The following is a 23,135-nucleotide window of genomic DNA, read 5'->3' on the forward strand; positions in this document are numbered from 1 at the left end:
CACTTTTTCTGCTGAGACCCGTTAATGTACGGCATATGCTATGTGGTTTACCAGTCAAACTAATTGGCTAGTGGGGGTTGCGAGTCAGTGCACATCTGCACCTTTCAGATTGATTGACATGCGACAGCAGGGACTAGTCATATCCCAGGGGCAGAGGCAGTATGTCCTGGCCACTTTTTAATCATGTTCTCTAGGCCGGGGCTGATAAGAGATGTAAGGGTGATTATGGTTCAAGGAGGACGTCCTTGTGCAGGGGCCTTGGGATTATGGCTCTTCACTGTGTTCTGACTGGGAGTATGACTACATCAGTATTCAGATGGTAGCCTCCTCAGGGGTTACTGAGTTACTGGAGAGATTTGGAATGGAGAAGAGAGGCTCACTCTGTCAGAGAACTCGAATCGAACGCCCTAGGATTGTGTGTAATCTGTGAACTCATTCCATTCTGATGAGCACAGCAGATGACAAAATGTGTGTTAATAGCATTTTAGATATGATGAGCTTGGTTGACCTCAAAACTCTGTTCTCACTTCATTCTCAATATATGAATAGCACAGATATGAACAGGGGCAATGCTCCTGTGTAAAAGGTGTGAGGAGAAGTCACTGTATGCCCCTCTCTGATGGGTTCTAGGCTATCGGATCTCCAGAAAAATAGTATTAAATGGAGTGAGATCAGACAGGGCCCAAAATAGCACAGCCATTTTTGCATGTCAAGCCATGCAAGAATTTATTGGCTGGAAAGGCAGAACCAGGGGTCTGTTGTCTTAAAGTAAAATGATGAATAAATTCAAGAAGATTTGCACTCTTACATAATTTCACAAACGTATTTGAATGCATACATTTTGCTCTTGTCATGCCAGAAACAAATGATAATGTTGCAGTTGCATTACTTAGCAGCAAAGTGTTTATTTTCTTAGAGCTCTGAGTTGGACTGATGCATCGGCTCAGGTCACCTCATGTCTTCTGTTAACAGTTGCACATGAACAGACTGCAGGCACTGCAAACAGTTGTCAGCCAGCTAACCACAGACTTTCACAAATGTTCTGTGCCGCTTGTGACAGCAAATAAAAAGATAGTAGTCTCTGACTTTGTACTCAGTGTGAGGAGAAGAGAACAAACTAGTCAACCATTCTCATGCAACTGTGAATCTGATTAAACAGTTTTGGTCATATTTGTAAGGAAAAACTCTCTCTTGTGCTACAAAGTCTGTGTGTATTTGTGTGTTTTGCTTGTGCAAGACAAATGTAAGGTTTGGGGGGATTAAAGGGATACTTTGCTGATTTCCAACCAGCTTTGTAGCATAACAGTGCAGGTAGTATGTGTAAATGAACGGTGGTAAACTTCCCTCCATCTTACCAGCTCCCAGATCTCCCTGCCCATCTCCCAACTCATTCGGTGGATTTTTGCTGGCTCGAGGACTGTTGCTGTCATGGCATTTTTGTATGCCCACAACTTTGGACAAACTCTCAAACTCAGATGGAACTGTAAAACTAGGTAGTGCTGATCAAATTTAAACCAACATTCTGCCACTGTATTACCTATTTCTAGCCTAAAATGTTTTCAGAAACATATTTTAGTACACTGTTTGGCTTTCTTAGGAGAATTTGTGAACAGGAAGTGGAGCCAATCTGTTTTCTTCTATTGTTAAAACAGAGGCCAACAATACTGAGATCAAATGGTAAAACTACGCAGTGCTAATCAAATATGACACAAGATTCTGTAGCTGTGTTTCCTATTTCTTGCCTTGTTTTCAGAAACATATTTAAACTTACTATTTGACAGTAAATGGAGACCATTTTCTACCAGCTGGCTTCCATATTGCTTCATGTGTACATCGTGTGGCACAGTGCGCTCTGGTAGTTGTAGGGTTTTTACCTCTTGAGCAAATGCCACAGCCCTTTTCTCTGCTTTCTATGGTCATGAAGCACCAATTTCAAAATAATTCCTGTCTTTCTAGCAGTGAAATACTTTTTTAAGGAGAAAGAGTACTATATGGTTGAAATCACTGCGTCACTAGGCTGAAGAACCAGAAAATCAAACAATGGTCAGTCGTATATGGCGTAATGGTGCCCAATGGCAGACTGACAATTATTTATGAATGTAAGCTTCTTTGCATCTATAATTCCATAAATATTCCAGAGGGAAGGTTATATTTGCTACTTAAGATTGCACTAGATTTAATTCATTTGCATACATTTCCTAGCTGATGCATAGTTTGTATAGCATATAGTGACATAAAACTATGCATAAATTGTAAATGTATTTATGTTTAATGTAGTAGCAGCTAGGTCTGTCGTTGTATATCTGACTGATATATGTACTCCAGAACTGGACGTTGCATGCTCCTGAAATTGCTTGTGATTTATAAACACAAAGACGAGGCAGTTCCTCCGGCTGCTGCGAGCATCATCTATGCTCTGTGGTCTGTCAGTTCATAACCTGAGGAAACAAAGGGAGTGGAGGCGGGTAAAAGGTCCACATATTAATCCCCATTAACCCCACATTTCCGCTTGACAGTTGACCCTGTCTTACTGCACAAGGACAAGAGGGAAGGTATGTTATACATACATATCTACTATATGTCTTAGTGAGTCAACACATTCAGAGAGACACACTTGCAAATTCTGCATAGTTGTACGACTGAAAGGACTCACACCTACGTACATCTATGAATGCACATCCATTGAAAATATTTTTTGTATCGCCCTTTCTGTCCTACCTGTCTGGATTGGTACAGCTCTCTATTTCATGCATGTCTTTCATAAGCAGAGATGAGGGGAGAGATGAAAAGGTGCAGAACTGATTGCTTATAATTACCTGTATGCTCATGCTGATCACAGTATGTGACCTGCAAAAGGAGGAGACTGGAAAATTGGAGTCTTGTTGCCTGAAGCTTCTCATTTAGCCCACACTATGCATGCCCAGTCCACACCCCCAACCCACACCCACATGCACATTCACTTTCCTCTGCTGCGAGAGATCTTTCATCATTACAGAGCCATCTTTTCTGACCTTTTCAAGCATGATATTCATGAATGCATGGATCATTTTTCTCTATAGTCTACATTAAGTCCAAGTTGTCGCTGTAACATTAAGAATAGCGTAGTGTTGGAAGAAAGGGTTTCTGCACTGTGTACTTCCAGCTCATTAGCTAATTTGGCTCTTATTCATTTCAAGTCATTTTCAAAATTAGATGAAGACAACATAACTGTGTAAAATATGACTAACATCGTTATGTTATGTGATCTACACAGTTGATGACTCCATTATTATGGTGAATTAAACTTTGATTTAGACATAACCTACATGTAAGCACTGCTAGAGAGCGTAATATATACTGATGTCATGTGGAGCTATAGGCTGTTTGATCTCTGGTAATGATTGTGTGTGTTGGAGCTTTAAGATTTGAATAAACCGTAGACTCCATTAAAGGACTAACTATGTAAAGCTGAAACTACAATGAAAAGAAAGAATGCAGTGAACAGGTGGAGGTGATTGCCCACATAAAAGAAGCAGCTACAGATATCCAAAGCTGCCAGCTCGCCCTGCCATGTACACGATTTGTTTTGTGTTTTCTGCTCACCTTCTACAACTCTATGATTAATTGGAATACGATCGCAATCTCAATTTTGGCTTCTATACCACCCAGTTTTTATGTGACAGTGATGCTGAGCTTGTATTTGTGGGGTGATTTGTTGCATTAAAACAAGTGCACCTAATTTCTGCAGTGAAAGAAAAAGCTTTTACGAAACAACAAAAATGTATCAAAGTCACAGAGACTAAGCAATGGTGAAGGACAAATGACTTTATCCACCCCCCCAAAATCGTGCTTACACTGTTAAAAAAAGTTGTGCAGTCTCCTGTGTGACACCAGATTCAAAGATGATGATGATGATGACAGTTTAAAACACCTACATTACTTTGCAGGCAAAAGTTGTACCGACAAATAGTACCACCTCCTGAAATGTCACAAAAAGACCAGAAAAACAATGAAAAATGTTGACATTATAAAAAGACTAGGGTATGACTTAATCTACATAAGCCAAAAATATGACTCTGGTCACCACTGCAGAACAAATGATTTATTCTTTGCCAAATAAATGCTGCTCAATGCCTTCTGGCCACTTTTCTTTTTCTTATGCTACCTGCCTCATTGTCATGCACTGCCATTCAGTGTCAAGCAGCAGTTGAAGCACAAATGAAGAAAACATAATTTTGAAGATGAACTATTGAACCATACATGAGCCTTACAGTTTGTTTTCATCAGTGATGACTTCATCATGCACAGTCTGAGTTTACTGTCTTAAAGGGTCGTTGAGGATCACACAGGATTGAATGAGACTTTTAATAACTACTGGAGTTTGGGGGTGGAAAAAAATGTTTTGCTAACAATGGATCAAATGCATGAAAGCAGTCTGTCTTTATGACTAGGCTTAGCCTCAGTGTCTTGGGGCACAAGCTACATCAGGCTACTGGTGAGCTGTGTATTAGGTACTGTTTTTTAAAATCATTTTTTAAAACAGAGACAGAAAAACTATTTTGTTAACTTTTCGATAATGTTCTAAAAATTAGACGACAGGCTTTTTCCCATTTCATGCAGTTGCATACATGCTGTCTGTAGAACATAACTAACTATATACCATTTCTGCCAATAGATGCTCCTAACTTCTGGAAACTGGACCTTAAAAATCATGATCTCTACTTTGATCAGATTTGTGCAGCTCTAGTGCCCTCTTTTAGTAAAAGCAAACGGCTGACAAAGGATGACTTGTCCTGGCCAGCATGAAATGCCAGGCTTGGCCAGCAGTCAGGTCAGTTGAGTGCCACAAAGAGAGACATGTTCATGGCACATTGCACTCTCAGTGCCTGTTCCCTTTACCAATACAACAGACAATGCCAATAGCTTATGTTCATGCATTGATGTGTAGTTGTAGCAGTTTGATCCAAAGTCTAAGTCAACGTTAATGACAATAACGTCATGCTTCCTGCTTCACAGTGAAAGGTGTCTTGTCTGATATTATCAGGTGATTCCTCCCAACTCTTGTCCACTCCAGTGGTTTGGTTTTCTGGTATTGTACATATCCTGGTGACACAACATAGTAGTGCTCTTATCTCATTGGAAATCCAGAGGACCCATCCCCTTTTCTGGGTAGACATAATAACTTGTAAGTGGGGCAGTGTGCATTGATAGTAGGCTTGCACTCGTGGACAGAGCCAAATTACCAAAGTCAATAGTAATTTGGCAAAGAAAAAAAAAAGTCTCATTATGATGTCCTTCACATCATTGATGCCTGCCTCACACTGCTGATTAGCCTTTTAATGAAAGCATCACTCAACACTAAATTGTGCAGCACATCTCAGGTGTGTGTAATATTTTAAAGCAGTTTAATCTCATATGTAGGGGCCCAGATGGCCCTTAAAATCAGGTCACAGCTCCCAAAGACAATATTTAAACTGAGGTCATTAATATTAACAGTTCAGTTTGTAATATGTAAGTTGCAAATTGCTTCCTTAATGTCACCTCATCATGTTTCCCTTTTAGGATGCACACTGTGATTAATTAGTGAAAAACAACAGTTTGACAAAGGCTTCCCATATTTTTCTGTGCCAAATGCCTGTTGAAATTTCAAAGCCACTGACTGATGACTGATTTTTTTTTTCAGGTTAGTCCAAGCCATGTACGGGACTTGAAAGGAAGTCTAGAGAAGAGAAAGAGAATCTTATAAAAATTTAAGGCAAATTATCATACCAAGACACAACATCCTTATCTGAGTACACAGTTGGCAGGAGGTGTAGGAGCAGTGACTGAGTAAAAGGTGTTTTTGTTTTTGTTTTTTTTTGTTTTTTTTGTTTTTTTTAATTCCTAAATTGAACAAAATGGAATGAAAACAGTTGACGGATACAGTGCCAGGCCTAATCTCTTCCCAAAGCACTAATTTCACCAAAGAACTTTCACAACTCTACTTACTGCTCACTGGGCTTCACACCTTGTTGACCTCCTTATACCCCCCATTTCTATTATGAGTCAAGTGTTCGTAGTTGACCCAGTGACAGGGCTACCAGCCCTAGGTAAGGATGACTGTATAATGAGCATGACACACAAAGATACAGTATTTTATACCTTTTTTATGTTCATTTGTTTGAGTCCATGCCTGAGTTTGCATGTCTTACCACTGTTGCCAGGAAAGGAGATCAGTGCCCATTTTTGACGTATGCAGGAAAAATGGAAAGGAATATACAGCTTGGCAGAGCCAAATGAAAATGACTCAAGGGAGTTCAACAACTCACAAAGGTCATCTAGTTAAATTATGCTTTGCTTATACATCAGTGGAGCATTTTATCTCTTCAGTTTGCCTTGCCAACAATGCAGAGGTGCCAGTAATGTTATCACACCAAGAGGCTGGTCAGGAAATTTGCATACCTGTGTTGGAGGGATGTCCCAGTCAGTTTTTCATGGTCAGATCCTGGACCGAGTTGTTTATCTGCTGATGCCGATACTTATATTTACAATACAATACAATACAAATCCATTTTGTGTCCTCAGATAGCTCCACTCAAGAAGTTCACACACAAATTAAGGATACAATTACACAAACAACACATACCCATAAAAAGCACACCAAACAGTCATGACTATTGAACACATCACATAATATCCTCAGATTCAGGTCTTAATTAGCAGCACACTGATTCTGGTTCTGCATCAGGATAGACTGAAGTATAATAGAGATAAAGAATATAATTTTTCACCCTGTTGTGTTTTAATGGAGGGACTCTGAATTGCCTGTTGGAGAGCAGAAGTTGATATTCCACATTTAGAACATGCAAGGGTTTGGCAGAAATGCTTTTAGCGTACAGACATTGTGGAGGTGTAAACCATTAGTGCCTTCATGCCTTCGCTGTCAAAAAGTAATAATAGATATTTCAAAGGGCATTATAGCGCTGATAGCATGGTCACTTAAAAAAGAAATCAAAAGTAAGAATATTCATATAATTGTATGCTTTTTGCTATCAAAATCTAAAGCTTTTAACAAACAATAACTTCCTTGGTAGCACCTAAGGCAGGGTTAAACAGTAACGATTGCCCGATTGCCCAGGGCAAGTAAAACTCAAGGTCGGGCATGTAAACTAACAACTCACTTGCCCAATCGGGCAAATTGCTAAAAATAGTAAAAGTTAATAACTAATTGATAAAATAAATGTATTTTAAAACGTGCTCTTCTGCTCTGATGCAGCGGTCTCTCTGCTTGAAGTCACAGGCACACGCTGTGTAACAATGTCCTGCCCACAGCCCCCATTGATATTATTTTGCATGACGGACGCTTCATATAATAACATAACAATATACTATTTATGGTGTTATGTCATTGTGTCATTTCTGTCTCTACATGGTCATGCGTTAACAATTCTGCTCTGCTCTCTGTATCGCGCATGGCGGAGTTCCGCCACTCACACAGTGAGCACGCTAAAGCGGCTTGGGCCGCATTTTCCTGACCAAACCTGACCCTGAGCCCGGTGCAGTTTGTCAGCTGACAAAGTTATTGTTATGGACACTGTGTAAATAACCATCAACAGACTGCTGTTACGCACAGACAAACATGCAGCACAGCACTCGTGCTGAGCTTGTGTTGCGTTCAAGCATTGTCACGTAAATAACAACTTCCAGCACTTAAATAGGTCATAGCACAAAACAGCAGCATTATTGTATTCAATAAAATTGTATGTTCCTAAATCTTGAGACCCCCCCCCCCCCCCCCGAGGTTTCAGGCTCAGGAAAATTTTTCACTTTAAGCCCTGACACTGTCATATTTGTTAGATCTCTGACCAACTTGTGAAACAAGTGAAAAAAAACCTTAGCGTTGGACTCTGTAAGGGTTTACCTAATACATGGAACAATCATTACCACCCCTTTCTAATTTTCCTTCTTACACGAAGGAAACGTTCACATCTCAGTAAGCACGATGAACATTAGATACAGCTTAGCAACGGGAGATATTTCTAGTCCGCTCAGCTCATAGAACCCTTTTGCCCAGCTGTTAGCCAGAAAGCTAACATAATGCTAGTGAGATTCAAAGTTAATAACATTGCATACAGTTGACAAACAGACTAGCTAATTGACTTCAAATCAATCTCAAGATTTTGACAAACAAATGATACACCCTGTGTAATGTTACTGTCGGCCACAGCCTGAGGTAGCGAGTTGAACCGCGAGTGGGATGTGATATGATTGCATAAGTTTAGAGGGGCAGTGAAGTACCTGCAGCATGTGAGGGACTTCTCTCAGTGTCGTGAATGAATTGTCAACAGATGCTTCGACTGTGTCCCTTACTCAAATTAGATACAGACCAATACTATTTTGTAGCCAGCACATTAATTAAAAAGGTGAACAGTCACTTTCACCAGAACTACTTAGTGGGTGTCCATTATCAGCACCCCTCAGCCAAGCAGAATAGAGTATTCACTCGGATCATGGTATAATGTGAGATGTTGTCCAGGCTAATGGAGCGGTGTGAGTATCTACGGACAGTTGAAAGATAGGTTGCCAGACAGGGGCCAATTTCCAGGTCAAAGTATGGTCAAAATCCAGAGCACTGCTTAAGTCAGGGCCAAGGGCTTTCCTTGAGGTGGTACATTAAAAACACACGACTTCATCAACAGTGATGACAGTCCTGTCTACGTTAGTGGGTGTAATGTTCTTAAGTAGGTCTACACTTTTCTCAGGGTTGAAGGCAGCATCAAAATGAGAGGGTAAATGATTTGAATCATTTGCAATCCGAAGATTGTTAGCAGTCACAATAGGTTTGTTGGAAGATGAAGATGAGATTCGAGACTGTCAACAACCCCATAGATTTTTTGCATAAGCAGCATATTGCAACCCATATTTACGTTGATCAGTAGTTGATGACTTCTAGTGGCAACTCCCTAAAAACTTGGTATTTCCCTGAGGGGGCACGGGGCAGTGCTTTACATCCTGCGTCATACAGAGTGTTGTGTGTCTGATGCATGGTCTTGTCGGCTCACATTTTTTGGAAAATCTCGCAAAACTGAAACCTAAAAAGTTGTTTATTAACCTAATCTTTGCTTTAATTCCAGTATCGAACCTGAAGACATTACAGCTAAGTGTACTTTCAGACAGAGATGGTTGTTTATTCTTTTGTGACAACTGATTTACAGAGATACACTTAGATTTTTGGACCTTGTACAGCTGGCACAGCTGCAACCGCGACGAGACTCCCCTGCATATTTTCAAATTAGTTTTACCCGACTGTTGATAACTTTTCAAACTGACATCATGACATTGTACTGAAGAATATGTACAACTAAATAGTGCTGATTAAATTATGTCTAACAACAGAAAACAAACACTTGACTTTCACCCAGGAGACCGCTGTTTGTGTCTTGTGTCAAACCAAGAGTCAACGTTGGGTTATTTTAACCATGTGACATAGTATGGCATGTGACGTATGTTTAGTATCCAAACTACAACCTTTTTTTTTCTAAACCTAACAAAGTAGTTTTGGTGCAGTTGTGACTGTTATACAGCGTCAGTCGTTTTTAAACTGTGACTGTCAACAATCATGTACAACCTATTCTGTTGTTCAGGTTTGAGGATGTGTTGATCTCCTGCCAACAATAAGGTGGTAATTTAGGCAGCGCTCCTGTGGATTACAAACTACCTATGTGGTCGTGTTGTTGCAGGACTTGTTATATTTACGTAGGTAACACAACTGACCATCGTATGCTATTTTTAGGTACATCCCTTGTTCTAAACTGCCAGTCTGAAAGCACTCTCAGTCTCAGTTACTCTAGAAATAAAATTAGATCTAAAATTAGATTGACCATTTCATTATCCCACCTCCTCCCCTCTCACTACCTCCCCCCTCTCTCTCAGTTTTCCCTCCTCAGTGAGTCATTTGAAAACAAAAAACGTGTGTGGGTTACATTGTGTTTTAGCTTAATAATAGAGATTCGACTCTGCTCTTTCCGATGGACAAGTTGTTCTTCTTCCACCGATCACAGCTTGGTCCTGCTTCATTCACATTTGCTTTTGGTAATACCCAGGTCTGACACCTGCCTTGTGTATAAGTTACAAGGCTGCATCTGTTACAGTGCTATCTTTGTAACCCACAGAAAACACCTGCTTCTTATCCTCCAGTGATTCAAGTTGCTGCTACAGTTTATATTTTCATCCTTTCATGAGAGAAAGCCCCGCTCCTCCACTGAGCACTGGCATTAGGTTTTCCATCTGAAACACCTGTGGTGATTCAGCAGGGCCTGGAAGAGGCTGAGTAACAGAGGAGAGGCCTGCGTAGCTAAGAGAAAAAGGCAGATGCAGGAGAGAGTGGCAGATTGCAGGCTGAAGGCTGTCTGTGGGACAGAGATACACGTAAACAAATGGTGGCCAGTGGAATTCTAACTGGTCTTTTGTGGGCTCAGAGTAGCTGATAGGTCTAGTTTCAGTAGACTTAGCAGGCTTCCTCAGATCTTCTCTTCTCCCTTTTACCATCTTAATTAGCCTAATGAGTTGGGCTGGGAGAAAAAAGCGTTGAAAGCTGACGAGTTTGTTGCAGGCAATTATTGTACTGTCCTTCCTGTACCGGCCTTATCTGCTGAAGGGCGGAGATTGGGATCAGTGGACTAGCAGCCTCTTCGAACCTGGTGTGTGCTGTGGAGTCTGGTATTGATCAGAGGAGCAGAGGAAGAAGAGGACGAGGAGGGGGCTGCAGACAGAGATTAGTGAGCCCTGATGTGCTTTGCTTGTGGGGATGCTTGCAGCCGCTGCTGTTGTGGTTGCTATACCAGGTGATTGCCTCTATAAAAGCAGTGGACTGGATATATTAAAGGCCACATCAGTGTTAGTCTGCCTGACAGTGTAACAGTCGATTCATTCTCCTTTTCTGCTGTCTTTTCTTTGTGCATCATGTGGCCTTACTCTGGTTGCAGTCCTGCTGTTGTATTGTTGCAAATTGCTACAGTTACATCAAAGGCAAAAGCTGTACCACTTTAATGTCAATGCATGTAAATCACCAAAGCTTCAGCTTGTTGTTCTGGCATTTTTGTATCCTAATTTATGTGTGCCAATTGATTTAATGCCAGTCCTTGGCACATGCATTGCACTTACAGTTACTCTGTTTCTTTCTCACATCCATCACCTACCCCCAGGCTGTAACCCAACCCCACACCCACAACATGTTGGCAATTTTTCTAATAGAAAAATTATTTATAGATAGACAAGCCCATTCACAGAGACAACTCTGCTTCAATGTCAGAGATGAAAGATAAAGTAAACAAACAAGAGAGGCCTTCATGATATGTTTGTTTGATGCAGATTTGTCAAGCTGCACCTCATAATGCCCACTGAATGTACACAAAATAGATGTGTAGATACTGGCAAATCGAAGCTAACGTTACCTACACAAATGTAAATCCACTGCAGTTGTCACAGTATAGCTAATGAGACGGATGCCAAGTGCTAACACTTTAACACTAATCAGTAACAAGTGGATCTTGCGGCTGAAAAAGTTTTTGCATTTTCTTTTTTACTGATAAAATAAGATTGCACTAAGTGCTTTTCCCCAATTAACCTTACTTGCAAGAAACATGGACTTGGTCAATGGTAGACATGACCCAAGCTACTGAGAGTTTGTGTGTGGAGTACTTGTGTGCAGATGTGAAGTTCCTATATCTGAGGCTTGGCAATTAAATGCTAACAGGCATTGAATTCAAGAGTTAAAGTATGCTGTGAGAACATTTAACATAGACAACAAACTAATACGGATGTTATGAAAAGGAAAATATGAATTAAGTCGTCTCTCGCTATTGTTGCATTTTATACTTTATTGATTTGGTGGGAACAATAGACTGCATGTAATTTACTGATATGATACATTGGATCAATATTGGTGCCCATACTAATTATATTAAGTTGAATTGTTATCAGCCGTTATGTTACCTATTGCAATAAGTGTCAGTGATGTCAATTGTCAGTGCCATTATAAAATGTTTTTCTGTTATCAGTCACATTCATTCACTCATTATGGACCAATGACTCATATTTAGTGCTACAGCAACCCCAGCCCTCACGTTACATTCAATAAAAAAAGATTCCAAGTTATATGCAGTGAGGTATGATTTTCAATTTGGGAAAAAGAGACCACTGATACCAGATTGGTACTTGGTATCAGCCAGTTGGGCCATTGGAATTGTTATCAGGTATCACTAGAAGTAAAGGTTGGATAAGTACATTTCTTGGACCTTTTTCATGGCAGACATTTTGACTTGTCATAGCAGGAAAAGGCCATGCAATGAGCCAGTATTCACATTACCAGGACCCTGAAGCCAGCTCCCCTAAATTGAATGCAGTTGTTTTTAAAAAAATTCTCTTTATGTGCATGCTGTGCATAATTCATTCATACTCCGACTAATTTATTTTTCAGTCAATGTTGACTGTGCTACTAATATTGAAGTGTTTTTCATCACTATTGACCGATGTGTTTATTAAGCAGCGGCGAATGTGCTTTATTAGACGATGCTTGTGTAATTATTGACAAGTCAATAAACTTATCAGCCACGCAGACAGCCAGGAGAGGAAGGAGGAAGACAGTGAAGCAGTTGGTCAGACACAGTGATGTTTTATGAGACTACATCACATAATCCAAGACCATATGGCATGTTGAAACATCTAAACACAAGACTTGGCAAAAGAAACAAGCGGCCAGATTAAAGGTCCAGTGTGTAGGATTTAGGAGCATCTATTGGCAGAAGTGGTATGTGATATTCATAAACGTTTGGCCGTCACATAATTTAGTAAACAAGCTCACCATCTTTTTTTTCCAACACTAGACAGCCTATCAAACAGAAGCCAGAGGCTGCATTGTATTTAGTTGCTGTAAGCTGTAAATTCACCACTTCTAAGTAAGAGGCAGAAGATAACGTGTTTTCAGAGCCTTATGGGGCAAGGTTAGCTTCTTCTCCTCTGGGGAGCTGCTGCTGTCTCACTTAGACTCACCCTGGGTCTGGGTCTGCAGCTTCCTGCACCGGAGAGCACCGTGAAAGTGAGGAGCATTTACTCGGCAGCAAAATCTGGGGATCAAAACATACCCAAAAGTTCATTGCACACTGACTGGCAAAAAAACAAACAAAAGAAAAGGCTGCTTGACTTGAGGGAATCTCAGTAGTCTCTAGACAGGGCCATTTGCATTTTTACGTTTCTACATTTTTACGTTTTTGCGTTTTCACCATTGGCCACCTCAGTTCTCCGATATGCTTAACACGCGGGGGAAATTTCATTTCTACAACCTCACCACTAGATGCCACTAAATCCCTCACACTGGACCTTTAATTTTCTGGTTTAATAGATTTAAAGCAACGCAATCAAAATAGCATTAGACTAATGTAAAGCAATCAATACACACCAGCGTAGGAAAGTCAAAACAGGTCATATCAAGTATAATTATCAGTTAGTTATCAAGTCATAATTACAGATCACATTTTAAGGTCAGAAAAAATGGCTACTTATAATGTGGCCATAAGTAAATTTAACCAAGAGCATGTCAGACATGAATGTTTTATTATAGTCTTAAGTCAAAGTAAGTTGCATAAACTGTTTATTGTTTTAATAATACAATAATAACACACAATAATGTGTTATGTCAGAACGCTGCTCTTAAAGCTCCAACACTTGGCAGCATTCAGTGTTTCGACTTGCATAAAACATAACAAAAATACTTGTCTTAGCTATCTAGCTAACTAACAAAAATATCAAGGTCGTTTTTGTTTTTTTATCAGTGCACTTTGAGGGTATGCTTTGTTGCTACTTTAGTCAACAGTTGATGTAATATGTCCCGAGGTTTTCATGTCTCCTTGAAACATGTTCCAACCTGTTTTAAGTGTTGACTGTTATGTATAGTAACAAGTGTCATTGCTTTCCTTAGCAAAATTAACTGATGTGAATTGATCTACGGGGAGATTATCACTTTCCTGATTTTACCAATGACTGTATCAAATTTTATCTGACTCTCCCAGTGTCATATGTGAATGATCCGCTTTTACATTTAAAACATGTGTTCTTTTAGATCTGAGATTAAAGCTAAGATCCAATTAAATTAGCTTTTGAGTATAATCTATCAAATGTTTTTTGCAGCGCTAGACATCAGATATATTGTAATCTGTTGCTTGAAGACTGTGAACACTTCTCTGCTAATGCCTCTAAAGGGGTGAAGCCTCTATTTTTCAGCCCTGGCTTTTCATCACAGTACAGAGGTTTATTAGTGATGCCATAATGAATCACTTTTGAGTGTGATTGCCTGTGGGCCTTCTGGGAAAGGTACTGTGTTGTTAAGAGGGCGTCTGGCCAAGTTGTGCTAAAATAGAAAGCACATTTAATGAAGCCAGAGTGCATTATGGGTCAAGTGCATTGGACAGTTGCCCTTCAGAGACACAGACCCTTCACCCATAGACATTTAGGACTGCCCTCACATATGCACGCACAAACCTATAAATTCACACAAACATGTACATGGTCACACACTTACATAAACACACAGACGTTTAACCTTTTCTGCCCACCTTTACAGCATAAACGTTCAGCACTAGGGCTATAGTAATACAATAAAAGCACAGTTCAGACCCCTGTTTGGTGCGCGTTAGGTACAGTGGGAAAAACAACTTGATAAGGATAGGTTTCTTTGAACGTACTTTGAACACAAAGCAGCGCAAGTGTCAAAGGCTGACAGACAAAACCCTCCTGCTGGAGACTGAGGTAACATTTTATCCACTGGCAACTTTGGTAAACAATTTTCTTTATAAATAAAGAATAATTTCAAACACTTGTGCATTACACCGTGCTAACACTGAACAAACACTTTCCCAAAAGGCAACAGGTCACAACAGGCTATAAAACTGAAAAGCATTTCTTGTGCTATGAAACTGAAAATACAACATAAAAAGCATAATAGAAAATAAAACTAGGAGTATTAAAATTTGTTCCACCTTGGCTATATTCAAATATTGAAAGCAGTTGAACATTTATCATCCTGATGGTGGGCACATCTTGGTGATGCCATCCAATGTGCATTAGCATGTTGGATGCAATTTTGCTTACAGACCCTACAACGGTGGAGCAACACCAACACTCTGTCCTCATCTTATACACAACTCTCTCTCTGTTGCTGTTGTAGTTCACTGGGAACCTGATACAGGTCTTCAGCTCTGGTGTTTCATTTACACATGCCATAGTGTGACTCACACGGCCAATCAGCTAGTTGGGCTAACTTCTGCATGTTAATAACTGCATATAGCTAAAAGTTTCTGTGTAGAACTTGTGCTTGTTGGCTTGGGTTTCACATTACATGCATCAGTCTACATAACACGTATCCTGCGTGTAGCTGCGTGAACCGGATTGACCTAGTACAGTGACACTTCAGTACAAATACATGAACTGTTACGGCTCTATTTAGTGCATATAATAAATATGTTGAACATCTTGACAAAATAATTAAACAGGATGATGATAGGGTTGTCTGTATGAAGTATTGCCTTTTATTAGAGTAGCACTTCATCTGGTACAGGTATTGAGCCAAGAGTACACTCAGCATCTTTCTCTGCCTTCTTATGCTGGCATCTCATTAGAGGCATGTCAAGTCCCAATGCACAATGTTGCGGTGATTATACTGCAGAGATGGTGCAGTTTACTGTGATTGAAGGAAAAGCAAGAGAAGCTCCTGGCTGCCGTCTGCTCTCATCATGAGCAGTGATATGACCATGGGGTTAATTGTGGTGCCAGTGCAAGACGGATCAAAGGATTTATAAAAATAGCAGTTGTCATACGTCGTTCTTTATCAGTAAAACCTTTTCAGCTCTAACAAAAGGCCCAATTTTGGTCCAGAGAAAGATGAATGCATGTGCAAAGAGAGGACACATTAATACATTTTTGAAAATAAAGTTCTACTTCACATTTAAAATATGTGATAGGGCCTTTACAATCATGTGCTGTGTGTTTCCTCGTCTAACAGATGCTTCTTGTAGGAGTGTGCCCCCCTCATGTTATGATAGCTGAATGTTGACACACCTCCATGGGATCGGTGCTACTTTCAAAGACCCCCAGTGGCTCTGCTCAATAACATAGCGTTGAAAACAGCACCTCTCTCACAGTCAGATTTCTATTCCAGATATCCTGGTAATACCCAGCAGCAAGATAAAAATTCCTTAGCATCTCCTGGCCAGTGGACGACTCTGAGCAGTGGAGAGCCAGCTTTGATCTACCAACCCCCTGTGATGAACTGCCAGCACCTAAAACAATTCAATCCATCCTTTTTATTGTGAGCTTTTCAGCCAAACGTTGCCTGATAAACATAAGTTTACCATTTGGTGCCACTACCCCTCTTGTGGTAAGCCAAGTGCCCTGGTCTGTTGGCACCAGTGTTCCAGGATGTGATCCCTCACCAGCCTCCCACACATCGACATGACCAATTGTATTTGTTTGAATTTATAACTGAGGTTGTACTTTATGCTAGTCGGCTCAAAAATTGTCAAACTCCAGACTGTCAAAGGGTTGGTTTGAATTCTTGGGAGCAGGATTGGTTTACACGTACAAACCACCTCTAAGAAATTATAATCGTGATTCAAGCCTAATCCTTCAGATATCTCTAATGATGTCTGGGTGAAATAATACATCCTAACCAAGCATAACATTATCTGCTTGGAATTTTGAGCTACAGTGGTTAATCCTCTTGCTCTCTCTTACTCTTTCATTTAAAGTGATGTTAGAGGAGTGTTGAGGTTATATATGCTAATCTATTCATGACAATAAAGTGGTTTTATAGCCATGCTGTCGTTCACTAACAAAATGTTTTTAAAACTAAAACATGTTTGCATGTATTTTAGATTTACCTTCTTTTTACAGTATATTATGACTCAACAAACACCAACATAGATATACTTGGCAATATATTGATCAGTATTGTGATCTGAAACTAGACATCGTCTTAGATTCTAGATGTTGTAAGTATTGTAAGTATTGTCTTGTCCTGTTTTAAAGGCTGCAGTAGAGTAAAGATGTAATTTTCGGAACTTAACAGACTGTTCGAGCTGTTATGTTATTTGCTTTTCTTTTTGTTTGATATCTAGTGTTGGCAAAAAACTGTTGTTGCACATTTCTGATCCATGGTTAATGTAGTTAGCGTGCATTAGCTTGTTGGGCTAACTGAAAGTTGCTATCACCCTGAATGTCTCGCTGAGCCCTGTTCAAAAATCATGCAGTTCAGTAAAGTGTTGCTTAATAATCTTTATGGAAAAAAAGTAGAACAAATAGTTTAATATTTGTATTAAACAGACAAATCCAATTTGACTGACAAAATTCTGACTTAGGTATAACCCTAATATTATGTTCTGTAGCCCAGTTGATACTGGATTTTTGAGGCCTATGTTAAAATACTGATGTTTGAGAATTGGAAACTTAAAGGAGCTACATGTAAGAAATCTAAAGCAAATAGTCATAAAATCCTCCTAATATGTCACAGAGACTAAAGGCCCGAACATACTCGGGCGGAACGTACGCGGAACGGACTCCGCAAGGAATGTCTGCAGTCGTTTGGGCTTCCATAGTCGAGCGCACTTCCGCGTTGAAGTTTCCTGTAAAAATGTCCGTGAAAAATCCCTGCAATGTGAAAAATACATGCCGAGCAGTCACTGGTGTGTGGAGTGGAGTCCGCGCGGTCGTTAAATCTGAGCTTTGTGCGTACAGGGCTTGCGGGCATCCGCTTTGAGTCTGCGCGAACCTCCGCGGAGTCCGTTCCGTGTACGTTCCGCCCGAGTATGTTCGGGCCTTAAGGAATAATGTTCATATAACATACTGATCTCACAGACAACAATAGTACAGCCAGAATATTCACATTTAAAACATTTTTACAGTCTGCAAATCATGTTTATGTTTTGAATTTGTGTTTTGGCCTGTTGCGCCACCTACCGCCATCTACCAGTCACACAGTCAGTAGAGTCTCAGCATCAGTTACAGTTACGACTGAGCTACAGCAGCACGGCAAGCAGCATTAGCAGTGTCCCGGTACATAGCATTAGCAGCCGGCTCCTCCTCAGCTGTATCCCGGCAGCAGCGTAAGCAGCAGAGAAGCCGGACTTGCTCCAACGGTCCGCTGGAAAACCGAAGATCAAGGAAACGGCGACGCGGCCCTGCCATGGCAGCCGCCCGTGGGCAAACAAATCAGTCTCCAGCGTGCCGCTGTCCAGCAGCCTCAAATTTGTAGGGGAGGGGGGACGGAAACGACTCGCGGCAGTATTTTGAATTTGAGTGCAGTAACCGTTTTGGCCACATTCTTACATACGGTGCCTTTAAGATACTGACATATCTGCTGGTAGTTAAGTTTTTGCATGTATTCATTTTACAGTTAAAAAAACAAACTTGCCAGTGCTCTCTCAAAGGTGCAGTGAGTCATTCTAATCCAATACAATTTTTGTCACTTTTTGTCACGGCCCGCCAGCTGTCCAATCCAGTGTTCATCAGCCCTGGTTCTCAAAATGGAAAACAAAGTGGCTTGGTCCCATGGATTTATGAAGAGACCAGGATACTGCATTGGCAGTGGGCCCCTGTTCATTGCTATTTAATCTTGCAGCTCTTTTAGACTTTCCAAATGTTATCACACACAATGGATTAAATCTTGATAGTGAAGTGAGTAATTTTATCAGGGTTGTGACGTTAAAGAGAATGTATCTCCTGATTGATAGACATCTCTTTCCCAATGTACGTCTATGGGAAAAAGTCTTTTTGGGCCCAGTATCATCAAATGACAAACACCAGAGATTGCAGTACCACTGTTTGGCCACTACAAAAATTGTCTTCAGACCCTGGCAGGCTTCCTGGGGCCTTGCTTGGACCAGGTTACACAGCACTATGAAGGCTATACTCTCTCTTCCACGTCCCTGCCTTTGAGAAATAGAGCAACACCATGATAGTCATGAAACATTCATAACATTGGAGATATTACCTTGCTTTTGAATGAGCGCTGAATGGCAGGGGTAATATCAAAAATCTTGCTCCAGAATCGCTGACTACACATACATGCCAATGCAATACATCTGCAATGAGATAATACTGACCAACATCTGAGCCAGGCTGATTTATCAGTCAGTCATATACAGTATATGGTTAAGTTTTGAGAAGGATGTTGTGATGCAACCTATTTCATGCTATTGTACTGTAATACCCCAAACAGCCCTTCAGATGCAGCTTGCTTAGCCACATTTATCTGCTGATGAATGTGCTGGTTCCAGAAGCTCAGGCTTTAAGTCTTAGTGTTTATGTTTCATAGCTTTCTTCCCAATGGTGTTTCTTAAAGCTGCTCTTTACTCTTTTACACTTCTGGAGGCTCCCAGCCAAACACAACGGAATGCCTTTAATTAGCTAGAGTCTCTGCATACAAAGATAATTGTGAATAATGCAGTTGCAGTACCCATGGGTGAATGAACACAGCATTTGGCTCATGCCTCGGTTTCTCCATAGGGCATTTCAGACCATTTTTTTCTCGATCGAAGGTTAAGTGTTGTAAGGACACTGCACAGAGGTGAGAGAAGGCCGTCCGATCATATTGACCCAATGATTAATCTTCCCTTCCCCTGATGTTTTGTGAATTGGGTTTGGATGTGCAGTAGCTTTGTTGTAAGTGGGTGGACAAGGTGACCCGTGCTGTAGATCAAACTGCAACAACTGCTTGGGGACAGGGTCCTGCCCGCCTGACTGGACATCATTTTTCTCCATTTAGCCCCATCTCACACCTGTTATAGGGTGGTGGTCCACATGAATGCTCACGGCTCCGCTGGGATAGAGCCATGTTTTCACTCGCATCGCTCTGTCATTAACAGGAGTCAACAGATGTACACCACCTCTCTGCTGGCTTGAAAGGACATAAACTCTCAGTTCCATGTTTAGTTTTGTACGAGGGATTTGTGTTTAGGTGGAGCAGAAAATTTTGCTTTATGTTTAAAGCTGCAGATTCAAGTCAACAGTTGGAGACCCCACAGTCGATTGCTTCAAGTCGAGCAGATGTTTTTTTTGGTCAGTCAGTGTGCGGTGTTCTTCTGGGGACATTTAAGTCCTCAGATTTAGCCATAGAGTAGGCACTCCTCATGCTGCCTTTTGGTTCAGACAGCCTTGGACCCGGAGGAGGAGAGGCTTTGCCCAATCTGGGTCCGAATAACATCATCTTCTGCCTTTTGCTTAGAAGTTGTGTATGAACAGCTCACAACAACTTGGTATGATACAGTTTCCAGCTTTTGTTTGATCTAATGTCAGCAAGAAATGTTGCACATTTCCGGTCTGTCATCAGTGCAGTTAGCTTGTTAACCATATTATATTGGCTAAATGTCACTGTGATGCAGAATGTCATGCTAATCTCCATTCAAACTCTCAAATTCTATATGGGAAAAAAGGAACGAATGATCGAAAATCTGATTTGACTGACATTTTCCTGAGTCGGGTACAGCCTTATTTATGTCTAAACACTTCCAGCTAAAGGAGTGCAGTGCGTTGGCTGTGAGAAGCTTAATGTAGAAAAATCACAATAGCCTGCACATGGTGTAGGCTATTGTGATTGCCATTTCAGAGATGCAGTTCCTTGGTATTTCTGTCTCTCAGACACATTGACATTTCCTTTGCTGTATTGATGCCTGATACACTTCCTGTGAAGACCAATGTAGACACAAACACACAGACAAGATAATGGACGCGCCTGTGTTTGCTGCAGCGTCAGTGTCTGTTGGTGATGTGTGTTCTTAATAGTAACTTGAAACATTCATGAGTCTTTTTTTAATTTGTAGTATAAAAACTAAGAAAGCAAAGTGAGTCATAATTAATAGATTGTTGATACTTGACAGTTGCTAAGTCCTGCCCCTCAAATGCAGACTTGCCAGTCATAGCGTAGCATCATTCATCTCTGACAAGGGTGTGACTACTGCATGGCTGTGCTCCGAAGACTCTCATGCAATTATTTCAGATTTCCTTTATTTTCAGGCTGGTTTTGTGGATTTTGAACTGAACGTTGGAGGGAAGCAGGGAAACTGCCAATATTCAAACAGCTGTGTGTCCTCGTAGTGTGGGCAGGTGAATGGCGTATGGCTTCCACCATTCTGTCGACAGTCCAGAGTTTGACATCCTGGATATATCCTTCAAACGCATATTGTAAATCAGGGGTGTCCAGCTTTTTTGAATGGGCTCCAGATTAGATAATGTGAAGCCATCTGTATATATTTGTCAGCCCAATCTGCAGTTCCTGCATAGGCAGCCTGCCTTGACGATTGAGCACAACAGGAATCACTGCATGGTTCAAAGGTCAGCTTATGCAAGCACCAACAAAATACTTTTTTCTCAGAAAAATACTTGCTGCTCCATCTGTTTTACTGAAAAATAACACTGTGTGTCCTTGGAAAGGTTAGGTTAGAAATGTAAGTTTGCGTTATATACAGTTTTTCACAGAAGTATTGATAGATTTGATATTTTACCAGTTTTTGGCTTACACTAAAAATAAATTCAGTTCCCACACATTATCCTGATTGGTACTGACTGGTTTCAGTTTTAGTGAATTAGCTGAGCATGACAGGATCTCTTTTGCACCAGCCCACAATAACGTGTCCGGCGAGCCAGAAATTCACACACACAAACACACACACACACACACACACACACACACACACACAGAGTTAATGACTACTATGAGGGGTGAATCATACCAGCTAATGTGTGGGTATGCAACGTTAGGTTGTCCAAGTTCAAGAGCTACAGGGTAGACATGCCAGTGAAGAGCATTTTCCCAATTGTCAAAGGAATCACTAATTAAAAAGGTAAAAGTGAGGTCCTGACAGTGAATGCCTTAATGACATGTCGCTATGGGGCGTGTTTACCGTGTTGACTGACTTCCAGCTCGTACTGTGTTTATTTACTTTTCTCCCTTTTTTTGTCCTGTTGTTTTTCTTCTTTTTTTCTTTTTTGCTAATTGTTAGTGTGATTAGCACCATTAAATATTGAAAGCACGTTTGATCTAATCTACTGTATTCTGATGACAAACACTACAGCTGGCAAGCTTATGTGATTTTTAAAAAGATTTTCCCACTCTAGGGAGGGGATTTATACTTAAAGGAGCTTAAAGAACAACAGCCCAATTGCATTTTCTCCAGTAGCTTCTTTGATTGTCTTTCTAGTGTCTTCTATGACCTATGACGCTAGAATAGCATATGCCACAAGCGTCTTTGCTCTGAAACGTGCTCCATTTTAAAGTTCCCAAAGAGGAAAATGTAGCATAAACAAAGTGATGACAGAAGTTTGGATGTTTTGAGTTTGAACCCATATCACTACAGCCTACAGCCTGGGTAGCCAGCAAATAGCATTGTCACTAGCCATTTAATTACCTGATAAAACTGAAGGGGAACTATGCCCATTTTCCAAAATTCAATCATGTCATTCCCGTTGTGTAAGACAGCTCATAAATATTAGTAGCCATAAACAACTTCTGCCCGAATCCAAGAGTGCTAAAACTGGAGCTGCTCAATGAACAATGAATTGGGAAAGTTGGATGGATGATACTGAGAGCATCCAGGGGAATGTTCTGAGTATAAGTGACCATTTTCTGTTTCAGACCTGAGAACACTACAAAAGATTAAAGTTCATTTGAGTATAAAAAAAGGTAAGCATTCGGTGAGTCCGCAAAATCAACCTCCCATTCACTGTCTGTGGAGCAGCTCTAGACTTTTCCTCTATGACATCTCAAGTTTGAGACTTCCTTCTCTGGTTTTTGGCTTTGAGTGAGAGTCACTCATGATTACAAATATTGATTGAACTTTCCTAGGCCATGGAAAAGAAAACATACTGGAATTCTTAATGTAGGTGGTAGGGCTGCCCCGACTACGAATTTTCCTAGTCGACCAATAGTTGTCATTTAGGGCCATTTGTCAAGTAGTCGCCCGCATGTTTACGACAGTTATATATTTTGGGCAGGGCAACACAATGCTTTGAGTTCAAGGTGTGAGAAAGAATAGTATCAGTAACATTGTTAACACTGTGCTACATTACACAGAAATACAAAACCGTACTAATGAACCTTCATTAATATAGGCCTATATTTTATCTACAAGTGC

The 23,135-nt window shown here is 40.6% G+C and overlaps 1 protein-coding gene across 4 annotated transcripts in view; it reads left to right on the top strand.

The window, feature by feature from the left end:
• grik4 (glutamate receptor, ionotropic, kainate 4) overlaps positions 1-23,135 on the top strand; it is a 438,583-nt gene that overhangs the window by 19,325 nt on the left and 396,123 nt on the right. The window lies entirely within an intron of this gene.

The sequence above is a fragment of the Epinephelus lanceolatus genome, chromosome 4 (genome assembly GCF_041903045.1).
Source record: "Epinephelus lanceolatus isolate andai-2023 chromosome 4, ASM4190304v1, whole genome shotgun sequence".
Taxonomy (NCBI): Eukaryota; Metazoa; Chordata; class Actinopteri; order Perciformes; family Serranidae; genus Epinephelus; species Epinephelus lanceolatus.